Source organism: Giraffa tippelskirchi, chromosome 13 (genome assembly GCF_054371585.1).
Source record: "Giraffa tippelskirchi isolate mGirTip1 chromosome 13, T2T-mGirTip1v1.2.pri, whole genome shotgun sequence".
NCBI lineage: Eukaryota > Metazoa > Chordata > Mammalia > Artiodactyla > Giraffidae > Giraffa > Giraffa tippelskirchi.
The window spans coordinates 10,779,270-10,802,395 of record NC_137287.1 but is presented as its reverse complement, the minus strand read 5'-3'; the positions used below and the strand labels follow the sequence as shown (position 1 = coordinate 10,802,395).

Genomic DNA, 23,126 nt, shown 5'->3' with positions numbered 1-23,126 from the left:
CCTTGCTCCTGTGAGATGAGAAATAAAACATTATCTAACCTCTACCTTCCCCCTCCTTTCCTGTATGAAATACACATAATGAAATTTAGCATCTTAACCTTTTTTTTTTTTTTGAATAAACCTCTTGGCTACGCCTCGAGGCATGAGGGATCTTAGTTTGTAGACCTTCAGGCAAGATCTTAGTTCTCTGACCAGGGATCAAACCGGACCCCCCATGCAGTGGAAGTGTGGACCACCAGGGAGTCCCTCATCTTAACCAGTTTTATAAGTGAAAATGTTAGTCGGTCAGTCCTGTCCGATTCTTTGCAACCCCATGGACTATAGCCCACCAGGCTCCTCTGTCCATTCAATTCTCCAGGCAAGAATACTGGAGTGGATAGCCATTCCCGTCTCCATGGGATCTTCCCAACCCAGGGATCGAAACCGGGTCTCCTGCATTTCAGGCAGATTCTTTACCATCTGAGCCACCAGGGAAACCCTGGGTATTTTTGTAAGTACCACACCTTAACTCATTATGGCCACTGGGGCCATACTCCATCTTGACCATGTTTAAATGCATTGGTAGTATTACATACATTCACATTGCTGTGTAATCATCACTACCATCCATCTCTAGAACTCTTCCCATTTCCCCAAAACTGAAACTCAGTTTGCATTAAACAATAACTCCTTTTTTCCTCTTCCATCAGCCCCTAGCAACCACCATTCTGTTTTCTGTCTCCATGAATTGGACTGCTCTCCATAAGTCACCTAAGTGGAAGTATGCAGTAGTTGTCTTTTTGTGATTGACTTATTTCACTGAGCATGTCTTCAGGGTTCATCCATATTGCAGGATGTGTCAGAATTTCCTTCCTTTTTAAGACTGAATAGTATTGTATCAGATGTACATAGCACATTCTGTTCATCCAATTCAACTGTCAATGGACATGTGGGTGACTTCTACCTTTTGGCTACTGAGAATAATGCTACTGTGAAAAATGGGTGTCCAAATATCACCTAGAGTCTTTGCTTTTAATTCTGTTGGGTGTATACCCAGAAGTGGAATTGCTGGATCATACGGTGGTAATTCTATTTTTAAATTTGGATGAACTCCCATACTGTTTTTCATAGCAGCTGCACCATTTTCCATTTCCACCAAAATTAACCGCCACCTCAATTCTGAGTTACCGGGATTATGTAAACATAGCAGAATAGAAAGATGCTGATTTTTCCAGGTAGCCTCCTCAGATTAGAGACCAGAGAAATGAACCCATAGCCACCTGTGACAGGCCTGGTCAGTTGAATCAAATTTGTCCTGAGTCTCGATAAAATCCTGGAGCCGATACAATATTGTGCCTCTAATTCTGACACCCACAGACACTTTGGGGAGACCATGGGGATATATTCTTTAATAACATGATTATGGCTTTCTCTGTTTTAATTTAGCCTGGCAGCAAAGTTTTTAAACTTACTTCAGACTGTGAAGAGTAAGATCTCTTTGTGTGCACTAAAACTGCTTCAACCTTCACGGGGTGCTCCAAATTCCAGTGGTTGCCAAAAATGTGTTTTCAATGGTCACATAATTAATGAGATTATTAAAATAGTGGTCTGTCACTGCTTCATCTTCCCAGACAGAATGTTCCCAAAATATTGTTCCTTAGAACACTAGTTCTTCCGAATATTGGTGGACAGTCCGTGAGAAAAAAGGATTTGGATTTCAGACAGATTTCTGTTTAAATATAAAATGCTCATGTGACTTTCACAGGGGGCTCTAGCATGCATCAGCTCTCATGCTTACTTACCTTGGGATCATTTTTTTTGGAGGACTGTTTTCAAGATACTAGTATTGCATAGGACATATGTTGAGACACTTTGCTGGGCAGATGAAGCCTCATATTTTTACATTTTCCGTATATAGTAATCTGTATTCTATCATAGGGAAGCAACATGACTGTTTTAGATTTCAAGCAGAATTAGATCCAAATCATGCTTCTTCTACATGTTGACTATATGGACGTGGGGGAGTTCTTTCATCTCTGCAAGCTTCAGTTTCCTCTTTTGTGAAATGGGGGAAGTTTTAACTTCTTCACAGGGTTGCATGCAATCATTAACTTGATTCTTGTCCCCTTCTAGTCATTTTACCTGCCGAGTTGCTGGTTCTGCTAGTTACAACCTATGTATACCATTGGAAGGTAATTTTGTTGTTGTTGTTGTTGTTGAAGCTGCCACGTTCCTTTCTTGGGTTGTTACAAGTTCTCCTAAGCCTGTTAACTAAGTAGTTTGGATCACTAGTTTATCTGATGCTGTCAGGACACATCCACTGAGCCTGAGGAGTCGGGTTCACTGAGGTCAGCCGTCTGGTCTGACCCAAGACCAGCACAAGAGAAGGCTGTCCAGTACATTCACCCAAATGCTGCAGATACAAACGCCTGCTGCTTTGCCTCCTCTTCAGTCACTGCTAGTTCTTGTCTGGCATCGATGGATCAAGTCTCACTCTTGTATTTGTTCTGAGGAGATCTGGTGTTTCCTGCTCTGTAGACCTGGTATCTGACCCCACCCCTGGAGCCTCCCATGCCCAGTGGCTTCACTGACTGTTCCTGACTTCTCTCCCTTTCTTTCTGTGCTCACCTGGGATCTTTCTTCACCTCCACTGGTGCTCCCTGAGGGCGGGCAGCTCAGGGAGACCTTGCTTCCCTATGTGGATAACCTAAGACATGTCCTGTTACTTTGCTCCTATTTCTTTCTTTTTTAAAATCAATTTTTATTGAAGCATAGTTGCTTTACAATGTTGTATTAGTTTCTACTGCACAGCAAAGTGAATCAGCTATATGTATACATACATCCCCTCTTTTTTTGGATTTCCTTCCCATTTAGGTCACCACAGGGCACCGAGTAGAGTCCCCTGAGCTACACAGTAGGTTCTTATTAGTTAGCTATAGTATCAATAGTGTATAGATGTCAAATCCAGTCTCCCAGGTCATCCCTCCCTTTTCTCCCCTTGGTGTTCATATGTCTGTTCTCTACGTCTGTGTCTCTATTCTGTTTTGCTAAGATCATGTATATCATTTTTCTAAATTCCACATTTATGCATTAATATATGATATTTTTTCTTTCTGACTCATTTTACTCTGTGTGACAGTCTGTAGGTCCATCCACATCTCTACAAATGATCCAATTTTGTTCCTTTTTGTGACTTTTTATGGCTTCCGTTGTATGTATATACCACATCTTCTTTATCCATTCCTCTGTGGATGGATATTTAGGTTGCTTCCATACCCTGGCTGTTTTAAATAGTGCTGCAATAAACATTGGGGCGCTTGTGTCTTTTTTGAATTATGGTTTTCTGTGGATGCTTCCTTTTCTTTCTCTGTTTAGGTCTGTTTAAAGCTCTCCTGCTTTCATTCAGGAAATACTTACTGTGTGCTTTATATGATAGATAGCCTCCAGAGAAAACCACCACCAATTTCTGCTCTCTCTGTACATCCATGTTGTTCCTCCTCACCAGGAGTGGAGAGCCCTCTGTCCTTCTATCTTGACTGACTTGTGACTTGCCCTGATCAATAGAAGGCAAAGGAAGGGATCCTGTGTAGGTCCTGGGCCTAGGTCTTAAAAGGCTTGGTAGCTTCTGCTTTTGCTCTCGCTCCTGAAGTTTCAATTAAGAAACTTGGGATGGACAAATGAATAGTAAGAGACCAGAGAGGGAGACTGCCTGGAAGAGAATCAACATGCTCCAGCCAACAGAACTAAGGCCCCAGACATGTAAGTAGACCATCTTGGATGTTCAAGCATGAGTCAAGTTCTCAGATGAACGCAGCCTCATCAGGACAATGTAGAGGGAAAACACCTGCTCAGCTGAGCCCAACCAGCCATAGAACTGGGAGAAATAATAAATCATGGTGTGTTAAGCCAGGTACCGGTAGACTCTCTGTAAAGGATCAGATGGTAAATATTTTAGGTTTCTCAGGAGGACTGTATAGTCTCTGCTGCAACTACTTAACTGTGGCTACAGAGTGAAAGCAGCTGTGCTCAGTTGCTCAGTTGTGTAGGACTCTTTTCGACCCCGTGGACTGAAGCCCGCCAGGCTCCTCTGTCCATGGGATTCTCCAGGCAAGAATACAGGAGTGGGTTGCCACGCTCTTCTCCAGGGGATCTTCCCAACCCAGGGATGGAACCCAGGTATCTTGCATGGCGGGCAGATTCTTTATCATTTGAGCCACCTAGGAAGCCCTATGTAAATGGAATAATTTTCAAATAATATTCATGGTATCTTATAACCTTTTAAAAAAATGTAAATCATTCAATCTATTTAAACTAAAAGACAGAAGCTGCTGCTGCTGCTGCAAGAATAGTGGAGTGGGGTGCCATTTCCTTCTCCAGTGCATGAAAGTGAGAAGTGAAAGTGAAGTCACTCAGTCGTGTCCGACTCTTAGCAACCCCATGGACTGCAGCCTACCAGGCTCCTCCGTCCATGGGATTTTCCAGGCAAGAGTACTGGAGTGGGGTGCCATTGCCTTCTCCCAAAGACGGAAGAGTTCACCCATTTTTTCAACCCTCCCAACCCCTGCCTCTGGCAACTACCAATCTATTCTCTGTATCATGAAATTTTTTGTTTGTTTGTTTGTTTCTTCTAATCTTTTAAAATCAGCACTATATCGTGAATATCTTGCCTCACATGCCTATTTAGAACTTTTAGGGACTTCCCTGGTGATCCAGTGGTTAAGGTTAAGAATCCATTGGCCAATGCAGGAGACACTGGTTTGATCCCTGGTCTGGGAAGATTCCACATGCCACAGGGCAACATTTGAAAAGTACAAGAAGTGAAATGTAATAATAATAATAATAAAAATAAAAAACTCTGAAAGTCTCTGACTCAGTCAACCTTGTGCATTCCCACGAGTTTCATTCTCTAAAGGGGTGTTGACTGGTGGGGTGGGACTGAGGCCGGGGCCAGTGGAGGGCAGTGTTCTGACTACCATCATCTCCAATAGTATTCCTGTTGTCTGCTTTTTTTGTTGTTGCTTTTGCTCTGGTTTCTCAGGACAGAGAGTGATGGAAGGGTATATTGGCTTCCCACATTGTTTCATGATGCTTGAGTTTCTCTCTTTGTGTAATAGATGAAAAGAAACTCACATATTACCTATCTCTACTCAGGTCTATTGACCCTAAAGGCAGTGGAAATTTCTCTCAGATTTCTATGACATCACATACATTTTGGGAAGAAAACACAAAAAGGAGATATCGGAGGCTACTGCCTGATGCTTTTTCATTACATTTCTTAATATCAATAACAATGTTCTGAAGTGTTCTGTAATTCTAAGGCAATGCTGTTCATTCATTTTTTATTTGCATTTGGACAGGGCTTAGAGACCAAATTTGCACATACATTTAACTTTGGCTCTTTAGGATTTGGAATTCAAATGATCTGAACTCAATTCAGTATTCATATAATGCAACCACTTCACACTTTATGTTTTTCAGAGAGTTTCACAAATGTGATCTCATGAAAAAGACAGCTGGACCACGACTCTGGATTCTTATGTTCTTTCTGATCTGGCTCTCCCACCAACCAGAGGTGGCACCTTGGGACAACACTACCCTTCCTGGACCTCAGTTTTCCAATTTATAAAATGGGTGAGTGGACTTGATCTCTGAGATCCCTTCTGAATCAGTGATTTTGTGATTCTGTGTTCATCACTGATGGTCATTTTGATATAACACAGAGAGAGAATGTATCAAAAGTTTTACTATCATCACTCTATGTTTTTAGTTTTTCAAGATCAGAATTTCAAATATTCCTCATGGGTGGTTTGCTTACCACTAACATGAAGTGCTACCAGTAGACACAGGGTACTTTTCTATGGCTCAGGTCAAAGTCAACTTCAAGTCAGAGTGGTGGTTGTTACACTTGTGACAGAATCACCTGGAGGGCTTATTAATACAGGTTACCAGGCCTCATTCCCAGAGTTTCTGGAGTTGCTGATGCTGATGGTCCAAGGACTACACTTTGAGAACTACTGAGCTAGAGGTCTGTCAGCCCAGTGAGATTGCTTTGTTTTGCTTCTCTTGAATATTTCTTTAATTTGGATCGTAAAAATCATTGGTTTGGAATGTGTTGGAGTGAGGGAGATTAAGAAGTTTAGACAAAGCTTTCTTTAGATAATACCTGGAATTGCAAGGTATTATCTGGCAAAATCCTATTTTTGAATTCCAGAAGCTGAATTTTACTTTAGTTTCTGTGGTTTCTTTCTCTAATAAACCCCTCCAGGTAGATGGGCCTTAGAGGCTGATGAAGGTTGACTAGTATGAAGTTTATGCATAGAAAAAGGCAAAGTATTATTATGTTTCTTTTATATAAGATGATGCCAATTTGTATATTTTTATATAATATGTACATTATGTATAAATACATGAAATTCAACAAGTTATGAACCATTATTATTTCTGAGTAGTAGTATAATAGGTAATTTTTTTCTTTATATTAGCCTGAAATTTTATTTTTGTAAGCTCACTATAATTCTCACGCATTGCTTCTGTGATAAAAAACACCATTGTTGCTGTTGTTTTGTTGCTAAATCGTGTCCGACTCTTTTGTGACCCCATGGACTATAGCCCACCAGGCCCCTCTGTCCATGGTATTTCCTAGGCAAGAATACTGGAGTGGATTGCCATCTCCTACTCCAGGTGATCTTCTTGACCCAGGGATCAAACTCGCATCTCCTGCATTGGTGGGTGGATTCTTTACCACTGAGCCACCTGGAAAGCCAGATTCCCTGGCTTTGGTAAAGAGTAGTAAAGATGGTAAAGAGTCTGCCTGCAATGCGTGAGACCTGGGTTCGATCCCTGGGTTGGGAAGATCCCCTAGAGAAAGAAATGGCAACCCACTCCAGTATTCTAATCTGGAAAATCCCATGGATAGAGGAGCCTGGCATGCTGCAGTCCATGGGGTTGCAGAGTCAGACATGACTGAGTGGCTTCACTTCACTTAAAAATATTGTAAAAGTAAGAAATGTAGGGACTTACAATAGCCAAAACAGACAATATGTGACAAAATTCAAAATGGTGATAATAAATTTTAAGACAAAAATGTAAGATTCAATATAGTAACAAGTCTGTATACTTGTATCAAAATACAATTTTCCTTTAGAAGATAAAATGTGCTTATTTTTTTAAATAATCATAATGTTCCATTAGAAAAACTCACTCACTTGTTCATATGTTGCCATGACTATTTATAGTATTACTAATTACCATACCAATATGTGAAATAATACATGTGACATATTTGATGTAAATGGGCATTGTTTTGTCAATATGCACAGTCTTCCCTGAAATTAATCTGATAGTCTGGTTGCTTCTCTTTCTTACTGAGGGCTAATTCTGGCAAGAAAAAGCCAGGATTCTGTTCCAAAACCTGGCTTTCATCACCTTTTTCTCTCTCTCTTCAGAGAAGAGAAATGGAAAGGGCGTTATAAAACAGGAACCATAGCTTGTTGGGAAAGATGAATCACCAAGTGATGAATCAAACCAGGGCCACGGATGGTGCCCTAAATCATAAGAGCAGCCTGTCAAGGGGGAACCCCATAGGAGATTTAGAACTTGGCACCACTCATCCATCTCATCCAGGGTGCCTTCATGGGCCCATGTGCTCATGTGACAAGTGATATTTTGGGATTAGGAACTCGTGGGGTTCTTATCAAAAGCTTCTCTGACTAATTAGGAAAGAGGCAGTCCCCTGCCTTTTCTTGGCACTGTGTTACTAGTATGAGGTGCTAGAAATGGATGTCTACATTTATGTCATTCCAACTCCAGCCCAGCTGTTTAGAATAAGCAGCCAGCTCTTGGCGGACTTCTCCGCCCTTCTCCCGGAACTCACAAAAGGTCAGTTGAGCAGTACATCAAGAGGGCTCTTCCTGAAAACTTCTCGATTACGAAAATAGAAATGACATTCCATGGAGAGGAGCGTGCTGACATGTCACTGAGTGATAATCCCACCTCGCCAGATCCCCACATAGAGCCCACAGACTGCCTCCAGGTTTCCCCTTCCTGTTTCCTAGGGTTGCATCCCGACCCCTGGGGCCAGGGGAAAACTATGCTCCTGTAATATGTGTTAGGATGGAATTTTTTAGAATCCTCTGGTTTTCTCTCTGGCAGTCCCACTGTCTCAGTTCAGTGTCTCTCTTAGATTGGACTAAGCCATTGACCAGAGGCCCTAGTTTGGTACACTCCTCACTGTCGGACTGTCTGTTGACACTCTCCTCTCTTAGCTCACTTTCAGCTTGAAGTTGTCATCCGCTGCACTCAGCAGAGCAGTGAACAGGGCACTGGTGCACTGGCCCAAAGGCGATGCTGTCAGGCAGGATGTGAGTTACTTTCGAAACACACTGCTCTGTGTTAGGCTCCTTGTGTTATATAGCAACTTCTCACCGTCTATTTTACACATGGCAAACCCTGTGCTCTGTGACAACCTAGAGGGATGGGAACGATGGTAGGGTGGGAGGGAGGTCCAAGAGGAAGGGGATATATGTATACTTATGGCTGATTCATGTTGTGTATGGCAGAAACCAATACAGCACTGTAAAGCAATTATCCTCCAATTAAAAAGAAATTAAAAAAGCACACTGGCTGAATTCAGTCAAGTAACCAGGCAGTTACTAACTGGTGCTTTATAATCAGCCCTCAGAAGGGCTGATGTCTTTCAAAGCCTTCTGTTTGTACAGACACAGCGGGAATGCCTATCAGCTGACATTCCTATGATCACGCCTCTTAATCGGCCCAGCAGTACGGGGTGCCCTTAGTTTCCTCATGCTTTGCCAGTATGTTTCCTTAAGGAATTAATTTATTCTAATTAATTTTAAGGCACAATTTCCCTCCATTAAACCTGATTCCACTTGGAAAAAGATATGTTCTTCCAACGTGATAGGATGGTATAGGAGCAAGCAATTTCAATGAACTTTGGATCTGGGAACTGGAAATACAATTTGCAGTGAACTTCTATTCCTCCTCTTCTCCCTTCTTTTTCACCTCATTCTCCTCTTTCTTCCATATCCTTCCAGGTCTTCAGTAGGTAACATGGTTAATTTAGATGACAGAGGTGAAAGTCTGGCCTGGAATGGGGTAAGAACTCCCCTTTCCCCTTTTCTGCTCTAATTAGAAATATGTGAATCACAGTCCTAGGAAAACACATGGGGAAAGAAAAGAAATATATAGAGGAGGAAGAATGCCTGGCCACATGTCCACCCAGCCTCCCAAGGCATTCAGCAGATAAGCTAATAATTTAAGACAATGTCTTACAGGTTGATATTTCTGACTCACATTCCTAAAAAAAAAATATTTTTGCACCCAAAATATGGCAGTGCCTACATTCAAATCCTCAAAGGTGATGCTGTGAAAGTGCTGCACTCGATATGCCAGCAAATTTGGAAAACTCAGCAGTGGCCACAGGACTGGAAAAGGTCAGTTTTTGTTCCAATCCCAAAGAAAGGCAATGCCAAAGAATGCTCAAACTACCGCACAATTGCACTCATCTCACATGCTAGCAAAGTAATGCTCAAAATTCTCCAAGCCAGGCTTCAGCAATATGTGAACCATGAACTTCCAGATGTTCAAGCTGGTTTTAGAAAAGGCAGAGGAACCAGAGATCAAACTGCCAATATCCGTTGGATCATCGAAAAAGCAAGAGAGTTCCAGAAAAACATCTATTTCTGCTTTATTGACTATGCCAAAGCCTTTGACTGTGTGGATCACAATAAACTGTGGAAAATTCTGAAAGAGATGGGAATACCAGACCATCTGACCTGTCTCTTGAGAAACCTGTATGCAGGTCAGGAAGCAACAGTTAGAACTGGACATGGAACGACAGACTGGTTCCAAATAGGAAAAGGAGTACGTCAAGGCTGTATCTTGTCACCCTGCTTATTTAACTTATATGCAGAGTACATCATGAGAAACGCTGGGCTGGAAGAAAGATTGCGGGGAGAAATATCAATAACCTCAGATATGCGGATGACACCACCCTTATGGCAGAAAGTGAAGAAGAACTAAAGAGCCTCTTGATGAAGGTGAAAGAGGAGAGTGAAAAAGTTGGCTTAAAGCTCAACGTTCAGAAAACTAAGATCATGGCATCTGGTCCCATCACTCCATGGGAAGTAGATGGGGAAACAGTGGAAACAGTGTCAGACTTTACTTTTTTGGGCTCCAGAATCACTGCTGATGGTGACTGCAGCCATGAAATTAAAAGACGTTTACTCCTTGGAAGGAAGGTTATGGTCAACCTAGATAGCATGTTTAAAAGCAGAGACATTACTTTGCCAACAAAAGTCCATCTAGTCAAGGCTATGGTTTTTCCAGTGGTCATGTATGGATGTGAGAGTTGGACGGTGAAGAAAGCTGAGCACCGAAGAATTGATGCTTTTGAACTGTGATGTTGGAGAAGACTCTTGAGAGTCCTTTGGACTGCAAGGAGATCCAATCAATCCATCCTAAAAGAGATCAATCCTGGGTGTTCATTGGAAGGTTTGATGTTGAGGCTGAAGCTCCAATACCTTGGCCACCTCATGTGAAGGGTTGACTCATTGGAAAAGACCCTAATGCTGGGTAGGATTGGGGGCGGGAGGAGAAGGGGACGACAGAGGATGAGATGGTTGGATGGCATCACCGACTCGATGAACATGGGTTTGGGTAGACTCCGGGAGTTGGTGATGAACAGAGAGGCCTGGCGTGCTGCAATTCATGGGGTCGCAGAGAGTCGGACACGACTGAGCGACTGAACTGAACTGAACATGCTATGTGAAATTCTAAAGGGAGTTTCAAAAAAGCAAATAGGAATGCTTAGAAAAAGGACTATTTCTGATTTTGTCAATACATTTCAGAGGTCATGTGTGCGTGCCTGCTCAGTCATGTCCAGCTTTTTGTGACCCCATGGACTGTAGCCCAGCAGGCTCCTCTGTCCATGGGATTCTCCAGGCAAGAATACTGGAGCGGGTTGCCATGCCCTCCTCTGGGGCATCAGTTCAGTTCAGTTCAGTCGCTCAGTCATGTCCAACTCTGCTACCCCATGAATTGCAGCATGCCAGGCCTCTCTGTCCATCACCAACTCCCAGAGTCTACCCAAACCCATGTCCATGGAGTCGGTGATGCCATCCAACCATCTCATCCTCTGTCGTCCCCTTCTTCTCCCGCCCCCAATCCTACCCAGCAATAGGGTCTTTTCCAATGGGTCAACCCTTCGCATGAGGTGGCCAAAGTATTGGAGTTTCAGCTTCAACATCAGTCCTTCCAATGAACACCCAGGATTGATCTCTTTTAGGATGGATTGATTGGATCTCCTTGTAGTTCAAGGGACTCTCAAGAGTCTTCTCCAACATCACAGTTCAAAAGCATCAATTCTTCGGCGCTCAGCTTTCTTCACCGTCCAACTCTCACATCCATACATGACCACTGGAAAAACCATAGCCTTGACTAGATGGACTTTTGTTGGCAAAGTAATGTCCCTGCTTTTAAATATGCTGTCTAGGTTGGCCATAACCTTCCTTCCAAGGAGTAAGCGTCTTTTAATTTCATGGCTGCAATCACCATCAGCAGTGATTTTGGAGCCCAAAAAAATAAAGTCTGACACTGTTTCCACTGCTTCCCCATCTATTTGCCATGAAGTGATGGGACCAGATGCCATGATCTTAGTTTTCTGAACGTTGAGCTTTAAGCCAACTTTTTCACTCTCCTCTTTCACCTTCATCAAGAGGCTCTTTAGTTCTTCTTCACTTTCTGCCATAAGAGTGGTGTCATCCACATATCTGAGGTTATTGATAGTTCTCCCGGCAATCTTTATTCCAGCTTGTGTTTCTTCCAGCCCAGCGTTTCTCATGATGTAGAAGCTGTCAATTTAAAGAATCTATTATAGGGACTTCCCTGGTGGTCACATGGTTAATACTTCACCTTCCAGTGCGGATGGTACAGGTTTGATCTCTGGTCAGGGAGCTAAGCCCCCACATGTCTTCTGGCCAAAAAAACAAACCTTAGAACAGAAGCAGTATTGTAACAAATTCAATAAAGACTTTAAAAATGGTCCACATGGAGGAAAAAAAAAAAAGAGAATCTATTATAAAACTTGGTCTCAGTTCTCATGGAGCAATTTGCTAGCTAGACTTAGAACTATCTTCAACTTTGGTAACTTCCCACAGTTGACACTTGCTCCTTAATTTTATTTCTCCTAAGACTCACTTGGCCCTTTATATTCTTGTGGTCCTTTGATAGGTTGAGTTATGTTAACTACTGTGGGTTTGCTTTCTAGACTCCAACCCAGCGGGAGCAGATGTCACACCTCTGGCCTCTATCTCGCCCTTGGCTTGGACCCCTCACCTTCTATATCCCCATTCCCTCCTTGGCATATCCCAGGTGTTTCAAGCATACGGTCTTCTTCCTTTTTATTTACTGACGTAGAGTTGATTTCCAATGTTGTGCCAATCTATGCTGTACAACAAAATGACTCAGTTATACACATATCAGTTAAGTCGCTCATTCATGTCTGACTCTTTTCAACCCCATGGATGGCAGCACCCCAGGCCTCCTTGTCCATCACCAACTCCCGGGGTTTACTCAAACTCATGTCCATCAAGTTGGTGATGCCATCCAACCATCTCATCTTCTGTCATCCCCTTCTTCTCCTTCCTTCAATCTTCCCCAACATCAGGGTCTTTTCCAATGAGTCAGTTCTTCACAACAGGTGGCCAAAGTGTTAAGAGTTTCAGCTTCAGCATCAGTCCTTCCAATGAATATTCAGGACTGATTTCCTTTAGGATGAACTGGTTGGATCTCCTTGCAGTCCAAGGGACTCTTAAGAGTCCTCCAATTCCACAGTTCAAAAGCATCAATTTTTCAGCACTCAGCTTTCTTTATAGTCCAACTCTCATATCCATACATGACTACTGGAAAAACCATAACTTTGATTAGATGGACCTTTGTTGGCAAAGTAATGTCTCTGCTTTTTAATATGCTGTCAGGTTGGTCATAGCTTTCCTTTCAAGGAGCAAGCGTCTTTTAATTTCATGGCTGCAATCACCATCTACAGTGATTTTGGAGTCCCAAAAAATAAAGTCAGCCACTGTTTCCCCATCTGTTTGCCATGAAGTGATGAGACCAGATGCCATGATCTTAGTTTTCTGAATGTTGAGCTTTAAGCCAACTTTTTCACTCTCTCATTTCACGTTCATCAAGAGCCTCTTTAGTTCTTCTTCACTTTCTGCCATAAGGGTGGTGTCATCTGCATATGTGAGGTTATTGATTTTTCTCCCGGCAATCTTGATTCCAGCTTGTGCTTCATCCAGCCCAGGGTTTCTCATGATGTACTCTGCATATAAGTTAAATAAGCAGGGTGACAATAAACAGCCTTGATGTCCTCCTTTTCCTATTTGGAACCAGTCTGTTGTTCCATGTCCAGTTCTAACTGTTGCTTCCTGACCTGCATATAGATTTCTCAAGAGGCAGGTCACGTGGTCTGGTATTCCCATCTCTTTAAGAATTTAAACATGACAAAGCGTGATCCACTGGAGAAGGGAATGGCAAACCACTTGAGTATTCTTGCCTTGAGAACACCATGAACAGTATGAAAAGGCAAAAAGAGAGGACACTGAAAGATGAACTGCCCAGGTAGGTGCCCGGTATGCTACTGGAGATCAGTGGATAAATAACTCCAGAAAGACTGGAGAGACGAAGCTAAAGCAAAAATAACACCCAGCTGTGGATGTAACTGGTGATCGAAGTAAAGTCAGATGCTGTAAAGAGCAATATTGCATAGGAACCTGAAATTTTAGGTCCATGAATCAAGGCAAATTGGAAGTGTTCAAACAGGGGATGGCAAGAGTGAACGTCAACATTTTATGAATCAGCGAACTAAGATGGACTGGAATGGGTGAATTTAACTCAGATGATCATTATATCTGCTACTGTGGGTAAGAATCCCTTAGGAGAAATGGAGTAGTCATCATAGTCAACAAAAGAGTCCGAAATGCAGTACTTGGTTGAAATCTCAAAAATGACAGAATGATCTCTGTTTGTTTCCAAGGCAAACCATTCAGTATCACAGTAATCCAAGTCTATGCCCTGACCAGTAATGCTGAAGAAGTTGAATGGTTCTGTGAAGATCTACAAGACCTTCTAGAACTAACACCAAAAACAGATGTCCTTTTCATTATAGGAGACTGGAATGCAAAGGTAGGTGGTCAAGAAATGCCTGGAGTAACAGGCAAATTTGGCTTTGGAGTACAGAATGAAGCAGAGCAAAGGCTAATAGAGTTTGGCCAAGAGAACGCATTGGTCATAGCAAACACCCTCTTCCAACAACACAAGAAAAGACTTTACACATGGACATCACTAGATGATCAATACCGAAATCAGATTGATTATATTCTTTGCAGCCAAAGATGGAGAAGCTCTATACAGTCAGTAAAAACAAGACTGCAAGTTGACTGTGGCTCAGATCATGAACTCCTTATTGCCAAATTCAGACTGAAATTGAAGAAAGTAGGGAAAACCACCAGACCATTCAGGGATGACTAAAATCAAATCCCTTACAATTATACAGTGGAAGGGAGAAATAGATTCAAGGGATTAGATCTGATAGACAGAGCGCCTGAAGAACTATGGACAGAGGTTTGTGACATTGTACAGGAGACAGGGATCAATACCATCCCCAAGAAAAAGAAATGCAAAAAGGCATAATGGTTGTCTGAGGAGGCCTTAGAAATAGCTGTGAAAAGAAGAGAAGTGAAAGGCAAAGGAGAAAAGGAAAGATATACCCATTTGAATGCAGAGTTCCAGAGAATAGCAAGGAGAGATAAGAAAACCTTCCTCAGTGATCAATGCAAAGAAATAGAGGAAAACAATGGAATGGGAAAGACTAGAGTTCTCTTCAAGAAAATTACAGATACCAAGGGAACATTTCGTGCAAAGATGGGCTCAATAAAGGACAGAAATGGTAGAGACCTAACAGAAGCAGAAGATATTAAGAAGAGGTCGCAAGAATACACAGAAGAATTATACAAAAAAGATCTTCACGACCCAGATAATCATGATCGTATGATCACTCACCTAGAGCCAAACATCCTGGAATGTGAAGTCAAGTGGGCCTTAGGAAGCATCACTACGACCAAAGCTAGTGGAGGTGATGGAATTCCAGTTGAGCTATTTCAAATCCTAAAATATGCTGTGAAAGTGCTGCACTCAATATACACATACAGACATTTTTTTAAAATGTATTTTTTTCATTGTTATTTATCCTTGGAGATTGGATATAGTTCCCTGTGCTATACAATAAGACATTGTTGTTTATCCATTCTAAGTGTAATAGTTTGCATCTACCAACCCCAGACTCCCAGTCCATCCTCTCCCTCCCCCCGCTTTCCCTTGCTAACCACAGGTCTGATCTCTATGTCTGTGAGTCTGTTTCTGCCTTGTGGATAAGTTTATTTGTGCCCTATTTTAGATTCCACATATAAGTAATATCATATGGTGTTTGTCCTTATGACTTACTTCACTTAGTATGATAATTTCCAGATGCATCCATGTTGTGACAAGTGGCATTGCTTTGTTCTTTTATAGCTGAATAGTATTCCATTGCATATATGTACCACATTTTCTTTATCCATTCATTTGTGGATGGACATTTAGGCTGTTTCTACATTTTGGCTATTGTGAATAGTGCTGCTCTGAACATAGGGGTGAGTGTATCTTTTTGCAATATAGTTTTCTCTGGGTATGTGCACAGGAGTGGGATTACTGGGTTATATGGTAGTTTTATATTTAGTTTTTTAAGGAACCGCCATACTGTTCTCCATAATGGTTGTACCAATTTACATTGCACCAACAGTATGGTGGGGGGTCCCTTTTCTCTATTTATAGATTTTTTTTTTAATGATGGCCATTCTGACAGGTGTGAGGTGGTATCTCACTGTAGTTTCAATCTTCATTTGAGAACTGAATCTTCTTGATGGCCATTAACATGCTCCTGAGTACCCAGAGCAGGAGCTGCCATAGGTCCTCTATGCCACTGACCTTGATATCAGCATTTATTCCACGAGCGCTGTAACTCTTCTGTTCGGGTCTTCACATAGTGGCCTAAGTCCTTTTGTTTGCTTATAACCCTACTCTCGTGGAATAAACTCCACTAGAGCCATTTGTTGTTCAGTCTATAAGTTGTGTCTGACTGTGACCCCGTGGACTGCAGCACGCCAGGCTTCCCTGTCCTTCACCATCTCCCGGAGCTTGCTCAAACTCATGTCTATTGAGTCGGTGACGCCATCCAACCATCTCACCCTCTGTCACCCGCTTCTCCTCTTGCTCTCAATCTTTCCCAGCATGAGGGTCTTTTCCATGAGTCAGCTCTTCATATCAGGTGGCCAAAGTATTGGAGCTTCAGCTTCAGCATCATTCCTTCCAATGAATATTCAGGATTGGTAGGATCACCCTCTGCCTCTTTGTAGCTCCGGGTCTTGCTGGTCCTGTTCTCCATCACAGGGAAGAAGCTCTGGGGTGGGTAAGAACACCTCCGTCCTGGTTAAAGAGACAGGATAACATCGATTCAAAGGAAAGTTGGCTACCACTCAGCAATGAGAAAGATGCAGAGACAGGGAACCTGGCAACCCAGAAGGGGCATTCCTTAGAGTGAGTTATGATGAGTATGCAGGTTTCAATGACTTACTCTGTTATTCACCTGCATCTGAGAAACCGTATTCTCCAGAGGCTGACGATGATGCTCCCAGGGCAGTGGTTTATTTTCCTGAACAACATCTGTTTTACATTCCTACTCTGTAAATGTGCGTAGTTGGCTAGTTGCCTGTACTTGCCTCTCGCTCTCCTCCCTGTCCTCTCCTCCCCAGATAGCTTTTCTCTTTGGAAGAACTAGATCATGTCTCTCCATACACAGGTCTTTCCAGGGAGGAAAGCATTGAACAATACCAAATGTGGCCTTTGGTGTGTGTATTTCCCTCCGGCCCTGGAGGGAAACTGGGCAGAGCATAGCCTCTGGAAGCTTTTCCCTCTTATGGACACAACCCTGAATTCCATTCTTCCCAGAAGGGCTTGTGACCATGGTGAGTGTTATGGTGAACTCAAGTGGCTTCAGGTGTGATTCCTGCAACTGTGAGGTTTTTCCCTTCTTCCCTCCCCCAACCTCCCCACAATCCCTTTCGCCTTCATTTCTCATTGGGAAAATAGGGGAGGGAGATATGGTTAGAGCGGAGATCCTAAAATAGGTCAGGCAATCACGCAGGTTCCAAAGTAAACGTCATTAATGCCAAATCACTGAACCATACAGCCCAAGCTGACAGTGCCTCGTATGCCTGCTGCTCCTGACTTGGGATTTTAAAGAAACAGTGAATGTCAGTGGAAACGACTTAGAAAAGAGCCTCCCCCAAAAGGGAAGGCAGTTTTGGGGTGAGTGGGGGAGAACATGGGATAAGAAAAATGAGGAACGGCCCTACCATACCAGGATTTTAGTGCAAACCAGAATTTCCGCTTTATTATTCTGGTGGTGATTTTGGGTGGTTGTGGGGGGGAGACCCAGAGTGGGGAGGAGGCATAAACCTATTCTTGCCCTAGTAGTTTGAACTTTATGAGGATGGAAGAGTAAGCACACAACCTCGGATTTTAGACATCAGCACAACTTCGTGTTAAATTGTTCTCAGTGGGTATCTTGTAGGGGGATGTGAATATGAATGGCCCTGTTGTTCTAGAGGTTGAATTGCAATTACTGAGATGTGGTAGGAAGCACGGTCTTAATGTTGCCCAGTAAAACAGTATTCCTCTACTTATGTATGGCACCTATGGTCCATTTAGTTTCATATACACGAAGTAATCTCTTTGGTAGTCAAACTCCCATGAGCCACCCAGAAAACAGGGAAGCAAGAACTCTGTTGCCTAGCAACCAATGGACCATTACAACACTAGATAAATCGAATCAATATTGTTCTAAATATTGAACCCTCAGATGATGAAAAAACACTCAGAGCCATGTCCATAACTCCTTGACTCTCTCCTTTCTTAGACTCAGCCGCTGAGTGGGACCAGCTTGTGTTTTGATGATCTTCAGGGTCCCACTGGGAGGGAGAGGGCAGTGTGCTGAGACTCACAGGAGAATCCATCAGGAATGATTCCAGAAAGCAGATTCCTGAAGGCTGAATCCCTGGAGTTTGGAGCCTCCTGCCCACTTTGGCAGCACTGGCTGGCTTGGAGTGAGCTTATGGTCCTGAGTTCCTAGCCTGCTGGCATCTGGTCAGGGCTCTTTAAAGTTGATGAAACCAAGGTGACTCTGACAACAATTTCTTATAAAGAGGTCCAGCAGTCAGAGTACTCCATGGTCAGTTCTCCCCTTGCCCCCTCATCACCAAACCCCTGCGTGGACTGTGTCTTCTCTGTCTGCCGACATTCCTTGGATTGCCACTCTGGGGTCTCTTTTCCCTTAAAGTCTCTTTTCATCTATTTTAAGCCAACTGTCACAGCAGATGTTTGCCTAGGCCCCCACTGCTTGATAGGAACCAACCCAGTTTGGGGGAACTTTGAGTAACAGCCAACTGCCTTGGTTTTCTAACTAGTGTTATTTCTTCCTGGAAATAATACTATGCCCTGTGGTAAAGAACCTGCCTGCCAATGCAGGAGATGCAAAAGTGGTGGGTTCAGTCCTTAGGTCAGAAAGGTCCCCTGGAGAAGGAAATGGCAACCCATTCCGGCATTCTTGCCTGGAGAATTCCATGGACAGAGGAGTCTGGTGGGCTACAGTCCACAGGCTGCAAAGAGTTGAACATGACTGAACATTCCTAGAAACAGTTTTCTGGCAGAATATTCTTTCTGAAGAGGCCGAATTATGTACTCTTGGGAAAGCTTCACTTGGGAGCCCTAACTTTAGACTTCTGTCACAGTGCTGTTGGAAGCACTCATTTTTTCACATATAAACTTGAGGGTTGACCTTGGTGAGTTACTAAGATGTAGAAGATGAAAATTAACATGAACTCTGCCACATACCACGTGCTGTCAGTTGCTTTAATTAAACTGGGGCTGTTCATTCAAGCTCTGTGATATCCACATGAGGTCAGAGTTTTTATTTCCATTTTACAGGTGGGTGCTGTGCTGTGCTTAGTTGCTCAATCATGTGCGACTCTTTGTGAATCCATGGACTGTAGCCCATCAGGCTCCTCTGTCCACGGGATTCTCCAGGCAAGAATACTGGAGTGGGTTGCCATGCCCTCCTCCAGGGGATCTTCCCAACCCAGTGATCGAACTCAGGTCTCTCACACTCCAGGTGGATTCTTTACCTTCTGAGCCACCAGGGAAGCCCTTACAGATGGGTAAAAGAGGCCTAACAAGGTTATAGGAACTTGCCTTTAAGGGAAAGTTGTAGTGTCCTGGCAGATGGTAATTCTAGGCTTCTCTCTGGCCTTTGTGTGTTCATTGAGAGGTATATGACTAGACAATGGGCCCTTCCTTATTTACAATGGCCATACCGTGTCATTTTTTAAAAATTGAAGTATCGTTGATGTATAATATATAAGTTACAGGTATACAACATAGTGATTCACAATATTTAAAGGTTATATTCCATTTCTAGCTATTATAAAATGGTGGCTACATTCCCCATGTTGTAGAATATATCCTTGTAGCTTATTTATTTTAGTTTAATTTTTTTTATTGGCATAGAGTTGCTTTACAATGTGTTCATTTCTGCTGTACAGTAAAGTGAGTCAGCTGTATGGATACATACCTCCCTTCCTTCTTGCTCTGTCCCCCCCATCCCACTCCTGTAGGTCATTACAGAGTGCTGAGCTGAGCTTCCTGTATTATACAGTAGCTTCCCACTAGCTAGCTGGTTTATACATGGCAGTGTGCATAGGTCAATCCCAATCTCCCAGTTCACCCTCCCTCCCACCCCAGTGTCCACATGTCCGTTTGCTATGTCTGTGTCTCTAGTTCAGCCCTGCAAGTAGGTCTTATAGCTTATTTTTATCTAAAGTTTGTACCTGTTAATCACCTACCTCTAGATGGCCCCTCCCACTTCCCTCTCCTTTCTGGTAACCACTAGTTTGTTCTCTATATCTGTGAATCTGCTTCTTTTTTGGTTATATTCCTCATACGGTGACATTTGAAAAGAGGGGGTGCGGGATAGGAACTAACAGGTTTCTGTATAATAATGTGGAGGGTGGTCTCCAGCGTACCAGACAACCTCTCAAATTATGCAAAAACAGGGTAGGACAGGAGAACAGATTAGCGTCCCTCCTGGATTTCAGCTCTGATAATTTGTGTAGGTCCTTGGGAAGTGTATGTGCCTACAGAACCCGACATGCATCTCCAGGACAATTCAGGCAGATCCCCCCCACCCCATTTCATTATTCTCCTGATGCTTTTTTCTCCATCATATCATGACTTGAGCTTGGATTAAAGCATCCTCATGGATGTGTGGATAAGTCTGGGGACTTACAACACTGGAGGAGGAAGCTTATAATTGTCCAATATGGTTTTCCAGCAGACTCTCCCCAGGGGTCCTTCTTCCCTGACTGGTCCCCTGCCTTCAGGTCCCCGGTTATCAAGTGTCCCATCCTTCCAGTCTACATGGGGGCGCATCTCCATCTACCTCCTGGGAAATCTGTCTGCCTATCTTCAGGGAAATCTCTCAATCTCAAGATCCATTATCACCCTCCCCATCCCACTTCAACAGTGCATTCATGCTCATCTGAGTCATTAAATTAATGGTAACACCCCAGGCAGGGTGGGCAAGGGTGTGTAGCCGTGAGCTGAACTGCTTTCCCCAAGTCCCCAGTCAGGGTTCTGGGCAGGGCTAGAAGGCCTCCGTATCTTCTCTGTCTAAGAAGACTGAGTTCTGCTGTCCCAGGGCGGAAAAAGGACAGAAATCCACCTGGGTCTCAGGCCAGGTCAACCCCTACCAGCTGCTTTGTGCACACCACCTGTGAGTCACTTAATTGTCACCACCGTGACCACTCTTTGTAGCTCTGCTCCTACCTGTCAGGCTCTGTGCAGTGTGTTACTCTATTTGCTCCTCCAGTAACACTGCAAGTCAGATATCATTAGAGCCATTTTACGGAGGGGGAAGTGGAAGCAGAGAACGATCATGCAATTTGCCCAAGAATACGCGACAAATAAGTGGGAGCTGTGATTTGAAATGAGTTCTGTCTGAAGTTGAAATTCTCGTTCGCATTCCAAAGAGATCACTTTGTGGAAGCTGGTGGGAGGGGATGGCTTACAGGAAATACCCGGGGAGCACAGGAGGGACCCAGGAGGTGCTGGTAGAATCTTGCCTTCACCTGGGAAATCAGGTGACCTCGATTTTCTTTCCATGCATATGTGCTCAGTCACTTCAGTCGTGTCCGGCTCTTTGCGACCTATGGACTGTAGCCCGCCAGGCTCCTCTGTGCCTGGAATTCTCCAGGTGGGAATACTGGAGTGGGTTGCCTTGCCCTTCTTCAGGGGATCTTCCGGACCCAGGGATCAAACCTGTGTCTCCTCTGTCTCCTGCGTTGGGAGGAGGGTTCTTTACCACTAGTGCCACCTGAGAAGCCCCAGGTTTTTTTCAGATTTATTTGAATAAACTCCTGGCTTGTTTTTTTAGCATCTGTAACACGAAGGAAGGTTCAGTGACCTTTTGGCTCTCAGAATCCAATTCAAGCCAATGGCAGAGTTCTGAATCCTGGAGGGAAAACTCAGGAACTGGATTCAAACCAGTGCTGCATTCAAATGTCTGTTCTTCCAGACTTCAGCTGAAATGAATAAAAGACATAAAATAATGTTTCCATGCATCCCCACTGCCAGGGAACCATGGAACTGGGTGACTGAGGTCTCCTTCCACCTGGAATGGAATCTTTCAGTCACTGTTCCCATGGCTGTGATCTCTTCACATGTGAATAAAAGTCTCTGTAGGAAGGTATTTCTGATTTTAAAGAAACCTGAATCTATAAAATGAATTGATTGTTTAGGTACTATGAATCTTTGCATTATGAAAGCATTCTGAAAAATCCCTCCTTTTGTGCCATCCTGCAAATATTATCATTAACAAATCAAGTAATGGAAATAGTTAAAAATTAGGGATAGAGAAACAGGGCCAACATACAACCAGCCTACTGACTCGTTCAACATGATCATTCATAGCTTACCTGATAAAAGTTAAGATGATGTGTGTTTGAATCATGGAGAAGGGCACGGCAACCCACTCCAGTATTCTTGCCTGGAGAATCCCATGGACAAAGCAGCCTGGCAGGCTACAGTCCATGGGGTCGCACAGAGTCGAACAGGACTGAAGCGACTTAGTTTGCATGCATGCATGTCTGAAATAATGCTCATTCCCGTGTAGAAACTTTGTGTCCCTCATATGTGTTTCTTTTGAAAATGCCCTTTCTGGGACTTCCCTGGTGGCCCAGTAGTTAAGAATCCACCTGCCAATGCAGGGGACGGGGGTTCGATCCCTGGTTCAGGAAGATCCCACTTGCTGCAAGGCAACTAGGCCTGTGTGCCACAACTACTGAGCCTGTGCTCTAGAGCCCACAAGTCACAACTGCTGAAGCCCGCACACCCAAGAGCCCATGCTCCTCAACAAGAGAAGCCACCACAATAAGAAGTCAGCACACCACAACTAGAGAAAGCCCGCTTGCAGCAGTGAAGACCCAGCTCAGCCAAAAACAATACCTAAGTAAAGAAAATGCCCTTGCTTACATCTATCAAAGTCCTACCTACCCATCTCCATTCTTGATTTTAATCATTTATTGCTTTGTATTATCAACCGTCTATGAGTATGGTTGTACAAATTGATTCCATTACTAAATTTTTCTTTAGAGCAGTAGGTACCCCTCATTATACCCTCTAGGTGACTAGTAGGCCATTCATAGTCATTCAGTGTCTACTTGTTGACAAAGGCTGTGCTCCAGGGCTGTGGTCTAAAGAGACGTAGAGACACAGGGAGCTGACCTGAACCCCACAGGAAGTCTGCAGCCACGCTAAGCTGACCCACATCCTGGACTGTCCTAGAAACTGCATGCCTTGGAGCTAGAAAAAGACATGTTTGCTGCTGTAAAGCAATGTGTTTGAGGGAATCAGATATGCAGCTTTATTGCAGCAAGAGTTGGTTAATATCTGTATATCATTTTACATGAGTTATGGAC

The 23,126-nt window shown here is 43.4% G+C and overlaps 1 long non-coding RNA gene across 9 annotated transcripts in view; it reads left to right on the top strand.

Moving 5' to 3' along the window:
* Positions 1-23,126, top strand: part of LOC145532588 (uncharacterized) — a 623,961-nt gene that overhangs the window by 212,543 nt on the left and 388,292 nt on the right. For all 9 annotated transcript variants that reach the window (XR_014073406.1, XR_014073396.1, XR_014073404.1 and 6 more), the window contains one exon: positions 5,458-5,610. This is a non-coding gene — a long non-coding RNA (uncharacterized LOC145532588). The remainder of the gene's footprint in view (positions 1-5,457; positions 5,611-23,126) is intronic.